This window comes from Taeniopygia guttata, chromosome 23 (assembly GCF_048771995.1).
Source record: "Taeniopygia guttata chromosome 23, bTaeGut7.mat, whole genome shotgun sequence".
Taxonomy (NCBI): Eukaryota; Metazoa; Chordata; class Aves; order Passeriformes; family Estrildidae; genus Taeniopygia; species Taeniopygia guttata.
In genome coordinates this window covers 3230093-3249220 of record NC_133048.1, presented here as the reverse complement: position 1 = coordinate 3249220, position 19128 = coordinate 3230093, and the positions used below count along the sequence as shown (strand labels likewise).

The 19128-nt window shown below is 57.4% G+C and overlaps 1 long non-coding RNA gene across 1 annotated transcript; it reads right to left on the bottom strand.

Annotated features, from left to right (window-relative positions):
• Nucleotides 1–4181: 4181 nt before the first annotated feature.
• On the bottom strand, nt 4182–8388 carry LOC140680465 (uncharacterized). Its single transcript, XR_012051786.1, has 2 exons — nt 7674–8388; nt 4182–4702 (listed from the first exon to the last, which is right to left on the bottom strand). It is a non-coding gene; the product is annotated as an uncharacterized lncRNA (long non-coding RNA).
• Between the last annotated feature and the right edge of the window lie 10740 nt (nt 8389–19128).

Sequence of the window (19128 nt, the reverse complement as noted above, 5' to 3'; positions counted from 1 at the left end):
ATGTTCCTGCGAATCTTGGGGGTCCCCAGGCCGCCCCAACTGTCACTGGGCGGTTTTGGGGCTCTCTGCCCTGCCTGGGTGGGCACAGAACTTCACTGAGCCCCACCAGGGACCCTCCAGGCATGGAGATACTCCAGGGGGTTTGGGGCACCGGTGGCCAAGGGAAAGAGAGCAGAGGGAAGTCCTTGTGGGATGGGGCCAGTGGGGAGCTCTGCCAGCCCCTCATCTCCTCATCCTCATCCTCATCTCCTCATCCTCATGTCCTCATGTCCTTATCCTCATCCCCTCATCTCCTCATCTTCTCCTCATGGCAACGCTGCCACATGGGGATAGACTGAAAGGAATGGGAAAACCAACCCCAAACCAAGGAGATGTTTGTTACCAGCAGCCTTTCAGCTGACCCAGAGCAATGGGGGTTTTATTTATGCTGTTTTTTTTCACGGGGACACAACCCCTGCTGCTTTCTGAGGAGGGTGGGCAGAGGTTTCCGCTCCAGGGGCCGGGCAGTTCCCAGCTCAGGGGATGTTTTTCCTTGCCACGGAAGGCAGGAGCTTTGCCCAGCTCCACACCATTAAAGGTTAAGCCCAGAATTTGGGCTTTGCTTTCCTGCCCACAGCCTGGCAGCCCGACCTCGGGAGCCCTCCTCTCATGGCAAGCACCCAAGACCCCCAGCTCCCCTCCTGCCCTTGCTCCAACATTTATTTTCCAGTGGAAAATAACCCAGCGCTGATCCGGAGCACTTTGACAAGTCCAAAAATATGAGTCCATATTATCTTTAAACCAGTTTTAAAAAGCCCCACAGTGAAAGCCCTACTGGGGCAGGAGAAACTCCAGCCAAGTTCCCCATGTCCGCCCCCTGCTCCAGTTGTATTCCCCTGGAAATCCTCGCAAAGAAAAACACGGGGCCTGAAAAAAAATTTGGTTTTCATTAAAACCCTCGAATGTGAGGGGTTCTGTAGCTTTCAATGGGGCTTTGATTCCTATAGATGATGGAATGTTTTCAGAACATTTAAAAAATGTTCTCCACCTTTCTATCTTCTATCGGCGGGGAACTGCACCGGGTTTTTCTGCCTGATAGAAGTGGCGAGGGCTGGAGGCAGATCCAAACCCTTTCCTTTATTTACCTTGAGGTTTCGGTTTAAAAATGTGATGATATTTTCTTGTGGCTTTGGAACCAGAGGAGATAATCCACGTCGGGGGAAAAGAAATGGGCGGATAAACGCTGCAGGAATTTTTTTTCAAGGGGGATTTTAATTATTAATTTTTTTTTTCCATGGAGAGGAAGCGGGGTCACTCAGCACATGCAGGCACCCACGTACCTCTCTGAGCCCTTTCTGGGGGAAGCTGAGATGCATCTCCAACCTTCTACATCATCTCCAGTTTTGTGGAGATTGCCTGAAGAGATGATTTTATTGCTGTGTTCCTTCCCTGCTCCTGAGTGCACCAGCTGGTGGCTTTTCTAAATCTCCTTTTATAGGAGAGCAGCTTTTTAATGTCATTTAATTCAATTTTTTTAAGTGAGTGTAAAGTGGGTTCCTGGCCTTGGCATTTTTGAGGGTGAGGTTTAAAGAGCTGGAGGGAGCTGAGGTGACCCTTCCCATCACCCCCAACCTCACCTGGTGCCCTCGATGCCCAAGGAGCCCCAGGGTGCTGCAGGTGCTCAAAAGCCAGGCTGGGACAGCCCCGTGTCCCCTCCAGGGCCAGAGTTCCTTCCCAGCCCGGGGAAGGAACCATCCCCAGGGCTCTTTGCTTCATTCCAGCTTTTCCTGCCGCTGTGTCCGAGCCACCACCCAGTGCCACCCCCAGACCCCCCAGCGCTCCCCTCCTCGCACAAACCCCACCCCAGCTGGCATTTTGGGGTGCCTTTGTGCTCGTTCCTGCAGGAAACCCCAAAGCAAACCCCTTTCCTGCACTCGGTGGGGCTCTGGGGAGGAGGAAGAGGAGGAGAGGGAGGTGCGAGCCCAGCCCTGGTGCCGAATTTGGGCACCGTGCCGGGCCGGTCGGACCGGTCGGGCCGGCTGGGCCGTGCCCGTGGCACCAGACACTCCGTGCTCACCCCTGCCGCTGTCCCTGCCCCTCCCCAGGTGGCAGCTCAGCCTGGGCTCCGTCCCCCAGAAAGGGCCACCCAGGCTGTGTGGCCCGGTGCCACCGCGGGTGCCCGGCCCCGCTGCCCTGCAGCACCTGCAGCGCTCCCAGCCTGGCTCTATCCCAATTCCTTCCCGGGGGATTCCAGGGATTTGGATAAACCCCAGCGAGCTGAGCACCGAGTGCCAAAGCCCGGCTCCAGCCCTGCCCTGCTGACCCAGCGCCTTGGGAAGAGGCTTTGAGCTGGGCTTGGAGCTGGGCTTGAGCTGGGTCTGGAACTGGGCTTGGAGCTGGGCTTGGAGCTGGAGCTGGAGTTGGGTTTTGGGCTGGAGCTGGAGCTGGAGCTTGAGCTGGGCTTGGAGCTGGAGCTGCTCCCGGAGTCAGGGTCCCTGTGGGTCTTGGGTCTGAGCAGCAGCAATCTGGAGGGGCTGGGATGTTCCATGGGATGTGGTTCCATGGATGTGATTCCATGGATGTGATTCCATAGATGAGGTTCCATGGATGTGATTCCAGGGGATGTGATTCCATGGATGTTGTTCCATGGATGTGGTTCCATGGATGAAGTTCCATGGATGTGATTCCATGGAATGTGATTCCATGGGATGTGATTCCATGGATGAGGTTCCATGGATGTGATTCCATGGATGTGATTCCATGGGATGTGATTCTATGGATGTGATTCCATGGATGTGATTCCATGGATGTGATTCCATGGATGTGGTTCCATGAGATGTGATTCCATGGATGAGGTTCCATGGATGAGGTTCCATGGATGAGTTACCATGGGATGAGGTTCCATGGATGAGGTTCTATGGATGTGATTCCATGGATGTGGTTCCATGGATGTGATTCTATGGATGAGGTTCCATGGATGAGGTTCCATGGATGAGGTTCCATGGATGAGGTTCCATGGATGTGGTTCCATGGATGAGGTTCCATGGATGTGGTTCCATGGATGAGGTTCCATGGATGTGGTTCCATGGATGTGGTTCCATGGATGAGGTTCCATGGATGAGGTTCCATGGATGAGGTTCCATGGATGTGGTTCCATGGGATGTGGTTCCATGGATGTGATTCCAGGGGATGTGATTCTATGGATGTTGTTCCATGGATGAGGTTCCATGGGATATGATTCCATGGATGTGGTTCCATGGATGAGGTTCCATGGATGAGGTTCCATGGATGTGGTTCCATGGATAAGGTTCCATGGATGAGGTCCATGGATGTGGTTCCATGAATGTGGTTCCAGGGGATGTGATTCCATGGATGTGATTCCATGGATGTGGTTCCATGGGACGTGATTCCATGGATAAGGTTCCATGGATGTGTTTCTATGGATGTGATTCCATGGATGTGATTCCATGGATGAGGTTCCATGGATGTGATTCCATGGATGTGGTTCCATGGATGTGGTTCCATGGATGAGGTTCCATGGATGTGATTCTGTGGATGAGGCTCCATGGATGTGATTCCATGGATGTGGTTCCATGGATGTGATTCCATGGATGAGGTTCTATGGATGTGATTCCATGGATGAGGTTCCATGGGATGTGGTTCCATGGATGAGGTTCCATGGATGTTGTTCCATGGATGAGGTTCCATGGATGAGGTTCCATGGATGTGATTCCATGGATGAGGTTCCATGGATGAGGTTCCATGGATGAGGTTCCATGGATGTGATTCCATGGATGAGGTTCCATGGGAGCCTGGCCACGGGGCTGCACTTCCCCAGGCCGGGATGAGCCCGTGCCAGGCGGGAACAACGCGGGGTCCCACGTTCTCCTGGTGCCCCCCAGAGCTCCTGGGCTGCCCGGGCAGGGCGTGGGGCTCTGCCCATCTCGGCTCCCGCCCCGGGGCTCCGGGAGCCGAGCAGAGCGGAGTGGGAGTGTGCCAGAGCTCACGTAGGCAGGAGGAGCTGCCGCCTCTCCAGGGCGGGATGAGGACGGGATGAGGACGGGACACGCTCCCTCTCACTCGGGCAGGAGCAGCAGCAGGAGATGGGGCTGGTTCTGATCTGGGAATGCCCAGAGCCCCCGAGCAAGGAGCCAAACCCAGCCCCAGCTCCCCCCTGCCACAAGAAATGCAAACATCATTAATTTTTTAATATCTAATTAAGAAGTTTTAATGTGCTCACCCAGCATGAGGGGCACAGCGGCTGCCATTGGAGTAGAGTGGTTATAAAACACCCCCACGGAGCCTCTGTGGATTTGAGGATCTTTGTTAATTGTTAATTAGCACGTGGAGCTGGGCTGGGTAATGTCCAAGGACCTCGTGGTCCTTGTGTGGCCATGGAGCAGCAGAGCATCCCAAAGCAGCATCCCAAACCAGCATCCCAAAGCAGCATCCCAAACCAGCATCCCAAACCAGCATCCCAAAGCAGCATCCCAAACCAGCATCCCAAACCAGCATCCCAAACCAGCATCCCAAACCAGCATCCCAAACCAGCATCCCAAACCAGCATCCCACAGACTGGGGGCTGCTCTGGAGCTGGGCAGCCACAGCTGAGCCCCCCCAGGTCCCTCCCAAGGCTCCAAACACGCTGAAATGATCCCAATCAAAGGCTCCTCTGTAACCCAGCCCAGGGCTGATCTGTGCCTTGAAGAGCTCCAGCATTTGCCTGTGTGGGGAAAAAAACCCTTATTAGATTAAAACCAAGCCCCTCTGCATGAATCCTCTCCCTCTTCCCAAGCCCAGCCACTTTAAAAGGCAGAGATGGAAGAAAAAAATAAAAAACAAACTGGGATAGGTTTAAAGAACTCAGCCCTTCACAGGAGATGCTTCAGCCTCCAGAACTCCACAAATAAACTTTGCTTTCTACTCTGACTCGTGGCACAGTTTTGGCAAATTCAGAGCCCCTCAATGCAGCGTTTCCTGCATTCCCGATTTCTATTGGAAGCCTTGGGAAAATATACAGGTGGAGGGAGCAGATTTAACTCTTTGCTCCCCAACCTCACCCCCGAATCAGGGGCTGCTCCAGAAAGGACCAAGGGTCTCGGATGGGGAACAAATCCCTGCCTCAGCAGCACAGGGAGATGCTCAGGACGGGCTCAGAGAAAAACAGGAATTGGGACTAAAGGAAAAGACTGGAAGGCAGGCTCCATCCCAGCTTCCCACTGCCTGAGCTGGAGCAAACCTGGGACAAGAGGGTTTCCATGCCCACGGAATGGCCCCTGGCTGGCGTCAGCTGCAGAAACCCTACAAGGCTTTACGGCTGCAAAGGGATTTTTATTCTGGGTTTTTAAAACAAAAACCAGGGTAATAATGATCATTTTTGTGTGAGGAACCACAGCCCCAAGCCTCAGGTGAGGCTCAGGGAGGTCTGGACTGGCCGAGGTTCATTGAGGAAATCCCAAGCACAGCAAGTCCAGTTTAATTCCCTACAAATGCCAGCGGCCCCGCTGGCCACAGCTTGGCTGGAAAGCCAAATAAATGCAAATAAAGTAATAATAATTAAATAAAATAACAAATTTAAAATGTCAGCCAGACCTTTTGGGCCTGGACCAAGCAGGAGGAGGAAATTCCAGCCCCTCCATGCCAGCTGCCACCACAGGAAGGTGCTGGAGGTGCCCAGAAAGTGGCTGGTGAGGAATGCAGGGGCTGGGCTGAGCAGGAAGGACACATCCACACCAGGATGGAGGGGTTGGATCCAGCCCTTTTTTCCCCTCCAATCCCAGATATCAGCCTTGGCCTCGCTGGAGCGCAGGGGCAGGAGCACTGGACGTGTGTCAGCCGGGACATTGCTGAGGGACAGATCTGTCCTGGAGCTCCCAAAGGCCTCCCAAGAGGAGCAGGAGCTCCAGACCTCCCCGGGGAGCGCGGATGAGCTGGCAGGGACACAGGGTCAGAGCAGGGATCCTGTCTGGACCACGGTGGCTTTGCTGGTCCCCTTGGCTCCAGGGCCACCAGCGTGCAGAAAATCCCTTTCCCAGCCCGCAGGGGCCCGGGACAGCTGCGGAGGGAGGGGATTACTCATCTCCACGGGGACTGCGGCTCCCGGGGGAGGAAAGGATGTTCCCCATCCTCCCCTCGCACCAGGGATGGATTTTTTCCTCCCTGGGGCCAGCTGGGACCTCGCTGAAGGACCAGCTCGGCAAGGGGACCTCGGCCGCTCCTCAGGCACCTCCTTCACGCAGTGACGGGGATTTGGAAAAGCCAGGGGAGCACTACGGGGCTCGGGCTGCCCTCCCCGGGCCGGGACCGGCTGTTGGCCCCTCGGGGCCGGGCAGGGCCGGAGCCGCCGGTGCCGCTCCCGGGAGAGGCCGGCCCGGGGCACCGAGAGCGGCGGGCGCGGATCAAAGCGCCCGGGAGGTTTCGGAGCGATGGATGAGACACGGCGGGAGGGCGAACAGCCAAAAACCTGCCCCGGCTGCGCCGTGCGGGGCTGCGGGAGGACGGGCAAGGTGCAGGCTCGGAGCTCTGCCCCACTTCCAGGCAGCGACCTCGGGCGCTGCTTTCATCTCGCTCCGGCTCGGCAGACGCGGGTGAAACGCTGCCCCTCGGGGCCGAGGGGAGCAGGGGTTGGCACCGGGGGCTGTGCCAAGGCTGAGCCGCTCCAGGGCCCGGCTGTCCCAGAAGCACCAAGCTCGGGTGTCCCCAACAAACCTCATCCGCTCACCCCAGTCCGGGAGCATCCCCAAACCCCCGTTTGCTGTAAAAGAGGGGAGAAATGCAGAATGGAGTCCAGCCTGGCTTTGCAGCAGGGGGAGGAAATGTGGGAGCTCCTGCACTCACCACCAGCCCCCTCCTCACACCTCCAAGGGATGGAGGAGCAGCAGCTGCAGCCGAGGCCCTCTGGGGAGCAGGAGCAGGAGCCGGGCAGGAGCTGCTCCCTTCGGGCCCCAGAGCCCCGGGATTCACACCCTGCCCAGCTGTGCCCATTTCCATCTCCCGGGCCCTGTCCCAGGCCCGGCTGCCCCCGAGTCCCGCTGGGGTTTGCCAGGACGGGAGGAAAGCACAGCCCGGGGAGGTGAGCGGGGCATTGGCACAGGCACTGCAGGGCAGAGAGCAGGAAAAAGGGAGCCTGAACCCAAACCCACACTCCGCTGGTTTCTGGGAAGGGTTTGCAGTGACCACAGGGAAAACACACAGGTCTGGGCAGCTGCCCCGGCTGGGCAGCACCCGCGGGGTCACAGCCCGGCCTGGGGCCTGGCACAGCGGGCAGTGCCAAGGAAACGCAGGAGGGATGTGCTGAGCCCAGCGCCGGCCCTTCCCTGTGGTCCCCTCCATCCTTTCTGCATCCTCCAAGCTCCACCAGGACTTTTCCCTCTTGGACAAGCCCTTCCCACTGCCAGCGCCGCTGTTTCACAGCGAACCCGGGTTTTTGGGAGCTCTGCTGGGCACATCCCTCACCGGCGGCGGCTGCAGCGTCCCCAGCTCGCCGGGAAAGTGGGAGAGGAGGCCGGGCCCAAGTCCCGGTTGTGAAATAAGCCCCGGTACCTGCCCGGCTTTGAAATGCAAAGCGCCCGGCTCCGCTCCGGCAGCGCCGCTGCGGTCTGGGGCCAACAAAGCCCTCGATACAAACGGGCTGCAGTTGCTGATCAACGAGCAGCTTCAGACCGAGAGGCATCTCGCATGCAAATGGGCTTTACCGCTAATTAAATGCACAAAGGAGATTTTTCCAGGCATCCAAGGTTGCTCCTGCGGAGTCTGAACTCCCACACGCGCACACACCCAGCGCCTCTGCAGAACGAGAGCTTTTTCTGCGCACAAAGCACTTCATTTCCATGCGCGTGGATTGGGCAACGCTGCCCTTCCCGGCTCCCTGCCCTGCTCCTGCCGAGGACATCCCGATCCAGCAGCGGCTCTTGGGGTTCCCAGTTCCACCCCCGTGTCCTGGGGATCACAGCACTGGGACAATTTCAGCCCATTTCCAGGCTTGCTGGAGCTGGGTGAGGCCTCGCAGGTGCTCGGTTTGGGGAAAAGGTTTTGGTTTGAGGGAGAAGACCCACAAGGTCCCATCTCCCAGGGGGATCCATGAGGCCACGTACTCTCCTGTCCCATGAGGATAAATCCCCTCTCCCCTAAGGACGTGGCACTGGTGATGCCCATGAGCCAGGCCAGGGATTGCTCTGCCCCAGGAACAGCACCCAGATCTCCCCCTGGGCTGACCCACAGCCCCTTCCTGCCATGGGGCAGCCCAGGGAGCACCAAAACCTGTGTTACACGGCCCAGGGAACACCAAAACCTGTGTTACACGGCCCAGGGAACACCAAAACCTGTGTTAGCCCAGGGAACACCAAAACCTGTGTTACACAGCCCAGGGAACACCAAAACCTGTGTTACACAGCCCAGGGAACACCACAGCCTGTGTTACACGGCCCAGGGAACACCACAGCCTGTGTTACATGGCCCAGGGAACACCACAGCCTGTGTTACACAGCCCAGGGAACACCACAGCCTGTGTTACACGGCCCAGGGAACACCAAAACCTGTGTTACACAGCCCAGGGAACACCAAAACCTGTGTTACACAGCCCAGGGAACACCAAAACCTGTGTTATACAGCCCAGGGAACACCAAAACCTGTGTTACACAGCCCAGGGAACACCAAAACCTGTGTTATACAGCCCAGGGAACACCAAAACCTGTGTTACACAGCCCAGGGAACACCAAAACCTGTGTTACACAGCCCAGGGAACACCAAAACCTGTGTTATACAGCCCAGGGAACACCAAAACCTGTGTAACACGGCCCAGGGAACACCAAAACCTGTGTTACACAGCCCAGGGAACACCAAAACCTGTGTTACACGGCCCAGGCAACACCAAAACCTGTGTTACACGGCCCAGGGAGTACCACAGCCCCTCTCCCCTCCTCCCAGCACACCCAGACCCCCAAAGCCAATCCCACCCCAAAGCTCCTCTCTGCAGCTGCCCCGGCCCAGCCGTGTGGGGCTGTGCAGTGGGGCCAGGGCCGAGGGATGCTCGGCAGGGTCAGGAGGGGCTGTTGGAGGAGCAGCAGGGACACCCCAGAGGCTCCCAGCCCCGGGGGGACACAGGGGACACTCAGGAGTCAGACCCGGCCACGTTTCACAACCACCGGTGGCTCGGGCTCCCTCCGCCACCACCACCCACACTCGGGGTGTGTTTGCAATGCCGAGATGTCGAGTTTGTATCTCCTGCCCATCTCCAGCTGAAGCATTCCTGCCTGTTTACTGGTCCTCTCCCCCAGTCACAGGATCCCAGTCCAGCAGAGGAGCTTTCCTTTCCTGGGGACATCTTGCATTCATTAGGACATGTTGTTATTGACTTACAAGGCTGCTAATTCCCAAGGTCCAATTTAGCCCTCAAAACCACCAACATGTGTGCTGCGGAGTTGCTACATCCCTGCCAGCAGCCAAGTGTGCTCAGCAGGCACAGAGGGAGCCCAGATTTGAAGCCGGGGAGGTTTGGGAGCTCTCTGCTCCCAGCCCTGAGGGGTACCTGCGCCGGTGGCTCTGCAGGGCACACGGCCACCACACCAGCCCAAATATTCGCCCTCTGCAAATGGGGAAAATCAGATGAAAAGCAGCTGGGGAGATGCTGTGGGGTGACGGGGACAGGCCAAGGGGGGACAGGGGCAGCTGGAGCCCGAGTGCAGCCCCGGCTCGGGGCAGGTGTGGCCCGGGGGTGGCAGGAGCGAGGCCCAGGGCTGAGGGGGAGCCACGGGTGGGCTCCTTGTCTGCATTTTCCAAATCCACGGTAAAGAATTCCTATCCCTGTCGGCCATGAGCTGAGAATCGATGCTCCAGAGGAGCCGGGTTTAGGTCCGACAGGTTCGCTTAACTCCCCATCTCGGGCTCTGTCTCCCCGCGCCGCTCCCGTAGCCGCAGTGCCCATAAATAAATAAATATATAAACACGAAATGTACAGTGTGGCGAGAGCGAGCTTAACTCGGGGCCCCGGGGGCACTGAGTCACTTCAGACGGGAATTAAAGACTGGTGGCTGAGGCAATTCCAGCCCCCGGCTCCGGCTCCGGCCCCACCCCGGCCGGGAAGCCGCAGCCCCGGTGGCGGAGCCGCATGGAAGCGGCGCCCGGGCTGGGCACGGCCTCGGCCGGGAACCCGCACAAAGGGCACGGAGCAGAGCTGGAAGTGCGGGTTCTGCCCCAGCACGACCCCGCTGCCGCCTTCCCTACCCAGGGTTGGTGGCTTTGGAGGGCACCGGGGGCAGCACCGCCTTCCCCGAGGGTCCGTGTGGGACAGGAGCCCTTCAGAGAGGGCTGGGGACCGTTTCTGTGGGGCTGAGGTTTTCCTTGGGGGCACAGGGACAGCAGCTCTGCCATGGGCCCGGATCCCCATGGGATCAGCAGAGGTGTGGGGTTGGCATCCCGAGGGGTAGCTGTGCCCCACAGCCCTGGGAAGGGGGCAAAGCAGCACCCAGGGGGCTTAGGCAGCTCATGCACCTTCCTGCAGGGATCCTGAACTCCGGGAATTGGCTCCAGGCTGTCCCTGAGTCCCAGGGATGGGCTCCAGGCTGCTCCTGAACCCAGGGATGGGCTCTAGGCTGTCCCTGAACCCCAGGGATGAGCTCCAGGGCTGCTCCTGAACCCCAGGGATGGGCTCCAGGCTGCTCCTGAACCCAGGGATGGGCTCCAGGCTGTCCCTGAACCCAGGGATGGGCTCCAGGCTGCTCCTGAACTCCGGGAATTGGCTCCAGGCTGTCCCTGAACCCAGGGATGGGCTCCAGGCTGTCCCTGAACCCCAAGGATGGGCTCCAGGCTGTCCCTGAACCCAGGGATGGGCTCCAGGCTGCTCCTGAACCCAGGGATGGGCTCCAGGCTGTCCCTGAACCCAGGGATGGGCTCCAGGCTGCTCCTGAACCCCAGGGATGGGCTCCAGGCTGTCCCTGAACCCCAGGGATGAGCTCCAGGCTGCTGCTGAACCCCAGGGATGGGCTCCAGGCTGTCCCTGAGTCCCAGGGATGGGCTCCAGGCTGTCCCTGAACCCAGGGATGGGCTCCAGGCTGTCCCTGAACCCAAGGATGGGCTCCAGGCTGCTCCTGAACCCAGGGATGAGCTCCAGGCTGTCCCTGAACCCCAAGGATGGGCTCCAGGCTGTCCCTGAGTCCCAGGGATGGGCTCCAGGCTGCTCCTGAACCCAGGGATGGGCTCCAGGCTGCTCCTGAAGCTCAGGAATTGTCTCCAGGCTGTCCCTGCTGTGCGAGTGTCGAGGCCCTTTTGGAAATCAGGCTCCTGGAGTGCTGCAGAAAAGGTCAGGAGCTGTTCTAGGAGCTCATTCCCAGAACCAAATCCCAGGAAACCCAGCCCTGGGCTCCTCTGGAGCATCGATTCTCAGCTCATGGCCAAGAGGGATGGGAATTCATTACCGTGGATTTGGAAAATGCAGATGAAGAGGAGCCTGGGCAGGACAGAGGCACCTCACTGCAGGCAACCTGTAATTAAAGGGTTCAGCTAACTCTTCCCAGGGTCAGGTCACCACTGCACTGCCCCTCAGAGCACTTTGTCCTGGGAAAATCCCAATCCCAGCCACAGCTGGGAGCACGTGGGTGACATCAGACCCAGAGAACCACCTGCTGATCGACCAAGATGGGACAACAACCAAAAAGGTCCCTTTTGGCATTAAAAATCTACATCTCGCCCTTGGAAAAGCAAGCCCAAGAGCCTTTGGTTGGGGATACACATCTCCAGATGCAGCAGAGGCTGAACTTTCATGGAGATCCAGGAGAGGTGGGAGAGGGTCTTCCTAACACACAGCCAGCCCTTGAGAAAGCTGAACTGCTCCAAATTGGTTTTAACAGCCTTAAAGCAGCAGCTGAAAAACCCAAGGGGATCGTTTCCTCCTGGACGTATTTGGGAACGTATTTATTTTATACCTTGTGAAAAAAAAAAAAAAATTCCAGGATGTAAGTGAGAAGCCAAGAAAGGGAAAAAAAAAAAAAAAAAAAAAAAAGAAAAGGGGGGAGGGGGAAAGAAAGAAAACAAAATTGACTGGGCCTGTTTTCCGTGCAGTATTAAATCTCCAGCACACAATGAATCATGCAGTCCTCGGCCTAACAAGGAGGACTCCAGAAAGTCTGTAGGATGAAGGAGTCACTGGAGACTCCAAGAAATATGACAGGCTTGCTCCAAAGTGCACAAAAGGTTTTTTTAGTAAGGGAGAAAGAAAAGAAAAGAAAAAAAAATCTCTGAAATGACAGCCCTACACCAGCTTCATTTGTATAATCCCTGTCAGGGCGGGGCTGGTGCAGCAGCAGATGGCAGAGCCCCAGCGCAGGAGGGATGGGAACTGTCCCAGCTCCAGTTCACGGTGGGACAGGGAAGGGCAGGCCAGGATGGGCCCACAGATCCCAGAGAAGCAGGGCTGGAGTCACCAAAGCTGCTCCCTGGCCCCAATCAGCCGTGTTTCCCCAGAGCACAGCCTCCACCCCATGGGGGCACTGCCCCAGCAGCTGCACATTTCTCCAGGCATCCAACCTCAGTCTGCACCTTTGGTTTCCTCTCCCTCGGACAGCAGTGCCCTCCATGGGGAGTGCTGCCTCTTCCCAGGCCTTGTTTCCCCCTCTGTCGCTCCCTCTCCCTTCATTTATCCCACACCAGGCTCCCAGTCCCTCCTCTCTTCTATGCACTTCCAGGAAAAGCCACTTTAACCTCTCAGGTTTGACCTGGGGGCAGGAAAAGCCTCGGGGCAGCTCCAGCAGCTCTGGCCCAGCCTCTCCAAGCTCTCCCCCTGCTCAGGATGTCCTTCCTGGCTCTGGGGCTGGACATCCTGAGGGATGGAGCGGGAGGAGCATCCCTGCAGCTCTGACACTGCCTTGGGTCTGCAGGGAGGGCGCAGAACCAAGAGCTCTCCAGGATCTGAGGAGCCCAGGAGCTCTGGCAGTGATTCCAGCGCTTCCAGAGCCTGTGGAAGCCAGCAGGGAGAGCCAGGCCTGGGCACGACAGAGACCCCTGACCACGGTGCCACCAGGATTTATTTATCTGCTCCTTGAAATCAGCCTCTCCTGCCCCTCTGTAAAACCCTTGGGGTGTGCAGCAAGAGGCAGCTGAGGGTCCTGGGGAGGGCAACCCCTCCTGCCAGGAGCTCCTTTCCCTCTGTGCCCTGACAAGGCTCAGCTCCAGGAGTTTGCCCACACATTTGGGCCAGGGTGAGCCCCAAACCCCGCGGTACAGAGCAGGGAATGTCACACCCTGCCCGGTCCCAGCTCTGACTGGGACTGCTCCTCTTTGGAACATGTGGAAGGAGGAATGCACAAGTCAGCACAGAGCAGGGCAGGGGAAGAAGGCTCTGGGAGGAGGGGGCTGCCCTTTTTTTGGGAAGAACAGGCTGCAGCAAGCAAAAGATGGAATTGTCACTCGGCTCAGCTGGGCCACCATTCAGGCAGCAAAACACTCTCTGGTTTTGCTCCATCACCACCACCACAGACCCTTCCTGCAGCTCCCTGGAGTGACTTTGGTGCAGGATGGATGCACTAAAGACCCGGGGAGGGGCAGAAAGCTCAGCCCTGGGCAAGCACAAGCACAGCAAACTCGTTCCTTGGCCTTTCATCTGCTTAATAACAGTCTCTGTGGCATCCAGAGAAACCTGGGAATGGCAAAGAACATGAGCTCGTCTAAAACAGGGATGGATCCACCTTCTCCTCATGTGCTGGAGCACAGGGAGCTCCAGTGGGGACAGTGACCCGGGGAGAGGCAGAGCCTGGCAGCAGCTGCTGTGCCACCAAAACCTCCACGGGGTTTAAGCCCTCCTGGCTCCCCTGCGTGGGAAATGGAAAAAAATATTTGCTCTGATAACCCCCAAAGGGTTCAGGTCCAGGGAATCCCCCCAAAACCATCCCAAAGCACAGCAAAGCACCAAAAGGAATCCCAGTCTCCATCTGTGGTCTCCTCTGTATCCTCAGAGTGCAAAGCACAGCTCAGCACTTCGGAGATGTGGCAGAGCCTGGGATGGAGGCACAAATATTTCTCCAAGCCAAGCCCAGACGTCGCTGTGTTCTCCCCTCAGGATCAGGAAGAAAATCGCGGAGGATGCAGCAGGAGGGCAGCGAGAGGCAGCGAACCTCGGCCGGGTGGGAGGTGCGGCCTCAGAGGAGCCCCGGAGGTTCCCGAGCCAAGGCTGACCTCCACAGGCCGGCGGGATCATCACAGCTCTGGGATCATCACAGTCCTGGGACCACCAAAAACCCGGGATCATCACAGCTCTGGGATCATCACAGCTCTGGGACCATCACAGTCCCAGCATCATCACAAACCTGGGACCGTCACAAACCCGTGATCATCACAAACCCGGGATCATCACAGCCCTGGCTGCTCCTGGCACCAGCAGTGCCCAGAAACATCCTCAAGCCTTGCCCACAGCTCAGGCCTTGCCTCCACCGGCCTGTCCCAGTGCCACCAAAGCTGGGGACACCCGTGGGGGCTGGGAATTCCTGCAGCATGTCCCAGGGAGACACGGGAGATCCTGGGCTGGTTCCTGCTCTCCATCTTTCTGCTACACCCAGAGCTCTTCCTGGGAGTCTTCCCCACCGTTTCCTGCTGTTCTGGGAATTAAGAGAGTGTGAGAGATGGGAATGCTGCAGACACAGAAGGTCTGCAGTGCACAGAGCTGTGGCTCTGACAGGATCTGCAGGAGATGGAGCCTCCAGGCCAGGAGTTGATCCAGAAATCCCAACTGCCCCAAATCCACATCACCTGTTCCAACAGCTGACAGCAGGCAAGGACTGTTTACACCTTTGCATTACTGGAAAGGCTTATCCTATATCCCAATAATAATAAGGTAGCAATTTGAGGATTGGGGTTTTTTTCCCCTCAAAAAGAGGGAAAGACCCCATGGGTGGAGCTGATACCGAGGCTCCTGTTCCAAGAAAGTCTGAGCAGCACAGCCCTGCCAGAGCCAAGCATCCCTGGAGGGCAGGGGCAGCTCCAGCCTGGCTGAGGTTTGCACCAACAGCTGCTGCTGTGAATTCCTAGACACAGCCTCTGCCTCCTCAGAGCCTGGGGTTTGTCTGGGTGTCAGCGCCAAATTCCAGAGCGGATCCGCTCTGCCCTCGCCTGTGATGGGAAGGGAAACCTGGCAAGGGCCCCATGGAAGGGCAGCTGGAGCTGCTGCTGGGGGCTTCAGAGCAAGGGAATCAAAGGAGGATCAGCCAGAGACTCGATTTAATGCCTGGGGAGAGCGAGCAGAGCAGAGCCAAGGGCACAGGAATAGTTTGCAGGTCTTGTGCTTGAGGACACGGGCCAGACGGGGGCTGCTCCGTGTCCCTCACCCCACAGCCTCCCCCCAGGCCTTGGGGTCTCACTGAGCCCCATTTCCCGGCTCTGGGGCAGCCCCAGCTTCCCTCAGAGCTCCCAGCCCAAGTTGTCCCACCACCACTGTGACCACCACCTCCCCTCGGAGAGCTGCAGGGCAGCTGTGCCCACAGCACACCCAGCGTTCCAGGGACCAGGTTTTCCCTCTCCTGATGCGGGAACAAGTGATGCCAATGGGAAAACAGAGCCCCCAGACCTTCGGGACTGCTGCGCCACTGGACTTGGAGCCTCGCTGACCCATCCTGCCTGGCCTGAGTTTACAAGAGGATTCACTGGGCTGGTGCTGTGGGGGCACGAGGAAAAGGCTCCCATGGAAAGCTGAGGAAGCCCCTGGCAGAGTTTGATGCGCAGGCACATCCTGCAGAGCCAAGAAATGCACCCTGGGCTGGGCACGGATCAGCAGCACAGCAAGGCTGTAAATCAAACCAGAGTCCAGCACTGACTCCAGCTTGCCCACTCACAACGTTCCCATTCACTCCAGGAAACATCCCCAGCAATACCATCATTTGCTGTCTGGCAGTTCAGGCTGGTTTCCCCTCTGTTGAGCCAACACTCCTGATAAAGCCGGGAGCCTTCCGGCTGCTCTCCCTCGCCTTTCACTCCCTGTTCCAGCCAGCGTGGCCAGAGCAGCCACCCCGGGGGTCAGGAGTGCTGGATTCCCTCCTGTTCTCTCTGCACAGGGGTTCTGCTGAAGCAGGCACAATAAAATCAACCCTTGGGAGCAGCGAGACCACGGCAGGAGCGTGCAGAGGGGCTGTCCCATCCAAGACACAGCTTTGCCCTGGGGTCAGGGCTGGAGAGCTCTGCCCCAGGCTGGGGACTCACCCCAGGGCACCCAGAGGCAGCTCCTGTGCCCAGGGAAGCCAGAGGGACCCCCAACGATGCCGTGGAGCTCAGCTCTTCCCGGGAACCAGCCCCGACTTGCCTGGGATTCAAGGCCCTCTCTTATCTTCTGCGGCAGCTCGGGCTCGTTGTGAAATCTCCCCACTGGAGATGTTAGCAGCCAGGATTTATGGCTTCTGTAGTTTCCCTTTCATGGCTCCAGCTGGGGAAGCGCTGGCGAGGGATGAAAGGTGCTGCTCCGGGAGGGATGTCAGGAGAGCACTTCAAAGGCTGCCGAGACACCGAGTCGCGTTAGGATACTCGGGATCCTTCTCTTCCATCCATCCAGAGCTTCCAGCGGCCTCTCCCTCCTCAGGCACAGCTTTAAAACCAACTGGGGACAGAGTCAAGCACCTGCAGCTCAGCTCTGGAGCAGGAGCTGCCCTCAGGAGCCCCCAGCAGGTTTCTCATCACCCCCAGACAGTGAAATGCCAACTGGCTCAGGCAGGGCAGCAGCACCACAATCCCAGAGGTTTCATGGGAAAGAGGAGCCAGATCTGCTCATCAGGGAAGTCTGGGCTGGAGGGGAAGGCCAGAAGGAGCCTGAGAAGGGAGTTTGGCCACTGCTGCCTCTGGATCACGGCCCCCTCGGGCAAGTCACGCTGTGAGCAGCTTTGCTCATGTGCATCTTTCACTGCCTGCTGGGACAAAAGGATCTCAGAGTGCCTGAGCTGGGCTGTCACACTCTGGTGCCTGGAGGGAGCCAGGGACAATCTCCATCCTGTGAGCTGCCTGCAAGTGTGCAAAATTTCTCCTCAAGGAACCTCACAGAGAACAATTCACCCAAAGGTCACAGCAGCATTATTTCCCTCTCCTCCTTGGCTGCTGACTCTGGCTCCAAGGTCACAAAAAGCTGGGAAATTAAAGCCCCATGAAGAAATCTCACCCTGAACACTTCAAACCCATCAAGCCCATGCATGGAGCCTGCAGTAAACGTTCCTGTGCTGTTGTGGATCTGATTCTTGGGTGAGTGGGTGCAGCAAGATGAAGAGCCAACCACTGCCCTAAAAAACAACCAAACACAGACTGCAGGAACTCCCAGAACCTATAAGAGCTATTGCCTGAGGAAATTAAAATTCAGAAGTAGCTGAAGCAGCACATGCCTGCCCACACTTTAAATCCCCAAAAGCTCCCAGCACTTTCCTGCCCTCTGTCCTTGCCTGGGCATCGTGGCTCCTGTGCCACAGGTGATGCCACCTGGCAGCCAAACAGCAGCTGAGGTTGCCCAGGTGCCCTGAGTGACAGAAAGAGCAGCACAGGCTCCATTCTCCAGCTCCAAACACATCCACAGATGCAGACCAAGGCAGGCAGGCTGGATGGAAAAGCCCAGCTCCAAGGCACAGAGCAGGGCTGGGTGCTCACACAGCTCTGGGACCCTGCTGGAGCTTTGCTGCCAGCAGCCAGAGGAGCTGATAAACTGCAGGCACTGCGGGCAGCACTGCTAAGAAAAGCCAGTTTCCTCAGAGCACGTGTCCTTGTCCTCAAGCAGCCTCCAGGGCAGTAACCTCAGGTCCCCTCTTCACCCCAGGAGGCTCCTGACAGGAGGTGCAGCAGTGCTGGGAGTCCACACATGAGGGTTTGGGCCAGGGCAGGCTCAGCAGCCAAGCTCTGCCCTCCAAAGTGTCCCCCTCAGCTCTCAGAGGGAGATGATTGTAGCTACACATTGGAAATACCACCAAAACCTTCCAAAGGAAATGATTGCTTTGAATTTATGAAATTAAAAAAATTGAAATGAGAAAACACCCAATGAAGGAAAGGGGAATAGTTCACCCTACATTTTAATTACCCTACATTTTCACAACAAATGGGAACAGCCGGCCTGACACAGACAAGAAATGAACTCATGGCCTCTAAAGTCAACTCCAGGGATCCAATTCATCCCACTCCTCATTAGGCTCTTCCCAAAGAGAACTTTACCCCAAAAACAACCTCCAACAGCTGTGCAGGAGCTCCACGTGGCTGTTCACAGGGCCCAGCTCCTCTGCTCTGTGTTTAAAGGCAGCAAAGCCTCTAATGCAGCTCAAAGCCTCAGGCAGGAAATGGTTCAGGAGGACAACTGGGGGGTCGTCATCTCTTTCCTGGCATCCCATAATGGCAGGAGTATCCAGGAGCTGGAGGTCCCCTAGGAGAGCTGTGTGCACACAGCAGCTGGGAGAAGCTGTCTGGAGCTGCTGGGCTCCCTGCAGGAGGCTGAGGCTGCTTGGCATCAGAAACAGGATAGAGGCAGCAGAGACATGGAGGCAAGGCAGCAAAGAAGGAGAAGCTGCAGAGGATGGAGGGTCCCTGATGCTGGAGTGGGGAGCCAGGACTGACCCACAGCAGTTCATGTCCCTCTGCACTCTGGGCAGAAGAAAGAAAACCACAAATAACATCTGTCTGCTCCTGCTTCACCGCAAGCACCAGCCCTCTGTGAGACCCTGGGCACGCCCTGCATGGTCCAGGTCCCATCTCCTGTGGGCAGGCCTGGCCCAGGGCTGGCAAAGCACAGCAGATCAAAGCAGCCCCTCTGCTGAGCCTTGCCCCAGCTCCCTCCCTGGCAGCCTCTCAGCCCTGCTGCCTTCGCTGTCTGGCTGCCCCAATCAGCAGCTTTAATCACTGAGGATCATTTAGATTTAGAACATTGCTGCGCTCTGCACCCAGAGCTCAGCCCCATAAATGATTTCTCCTCTCCCCCACATTCCCCCCACATGGACAGGGATGTTTTCAGACTCATTAAGAGGTGCAGTATCACTTTAATCAGCCTCTTTAAAATAACAATTCTGCGCAAACTGACAAAGTCATTCCCTAGGTCCTGCCAAGCCCTTTGCCGTAGGCAAAGGAGCTGAGACGTCCCTTAGCATCAATTTTGTTTGTTTATTTATAAAGTTCACATGTTTGATCTTTGTTTAGCAACTGTTTTCATCTCCCTGTCCAGTG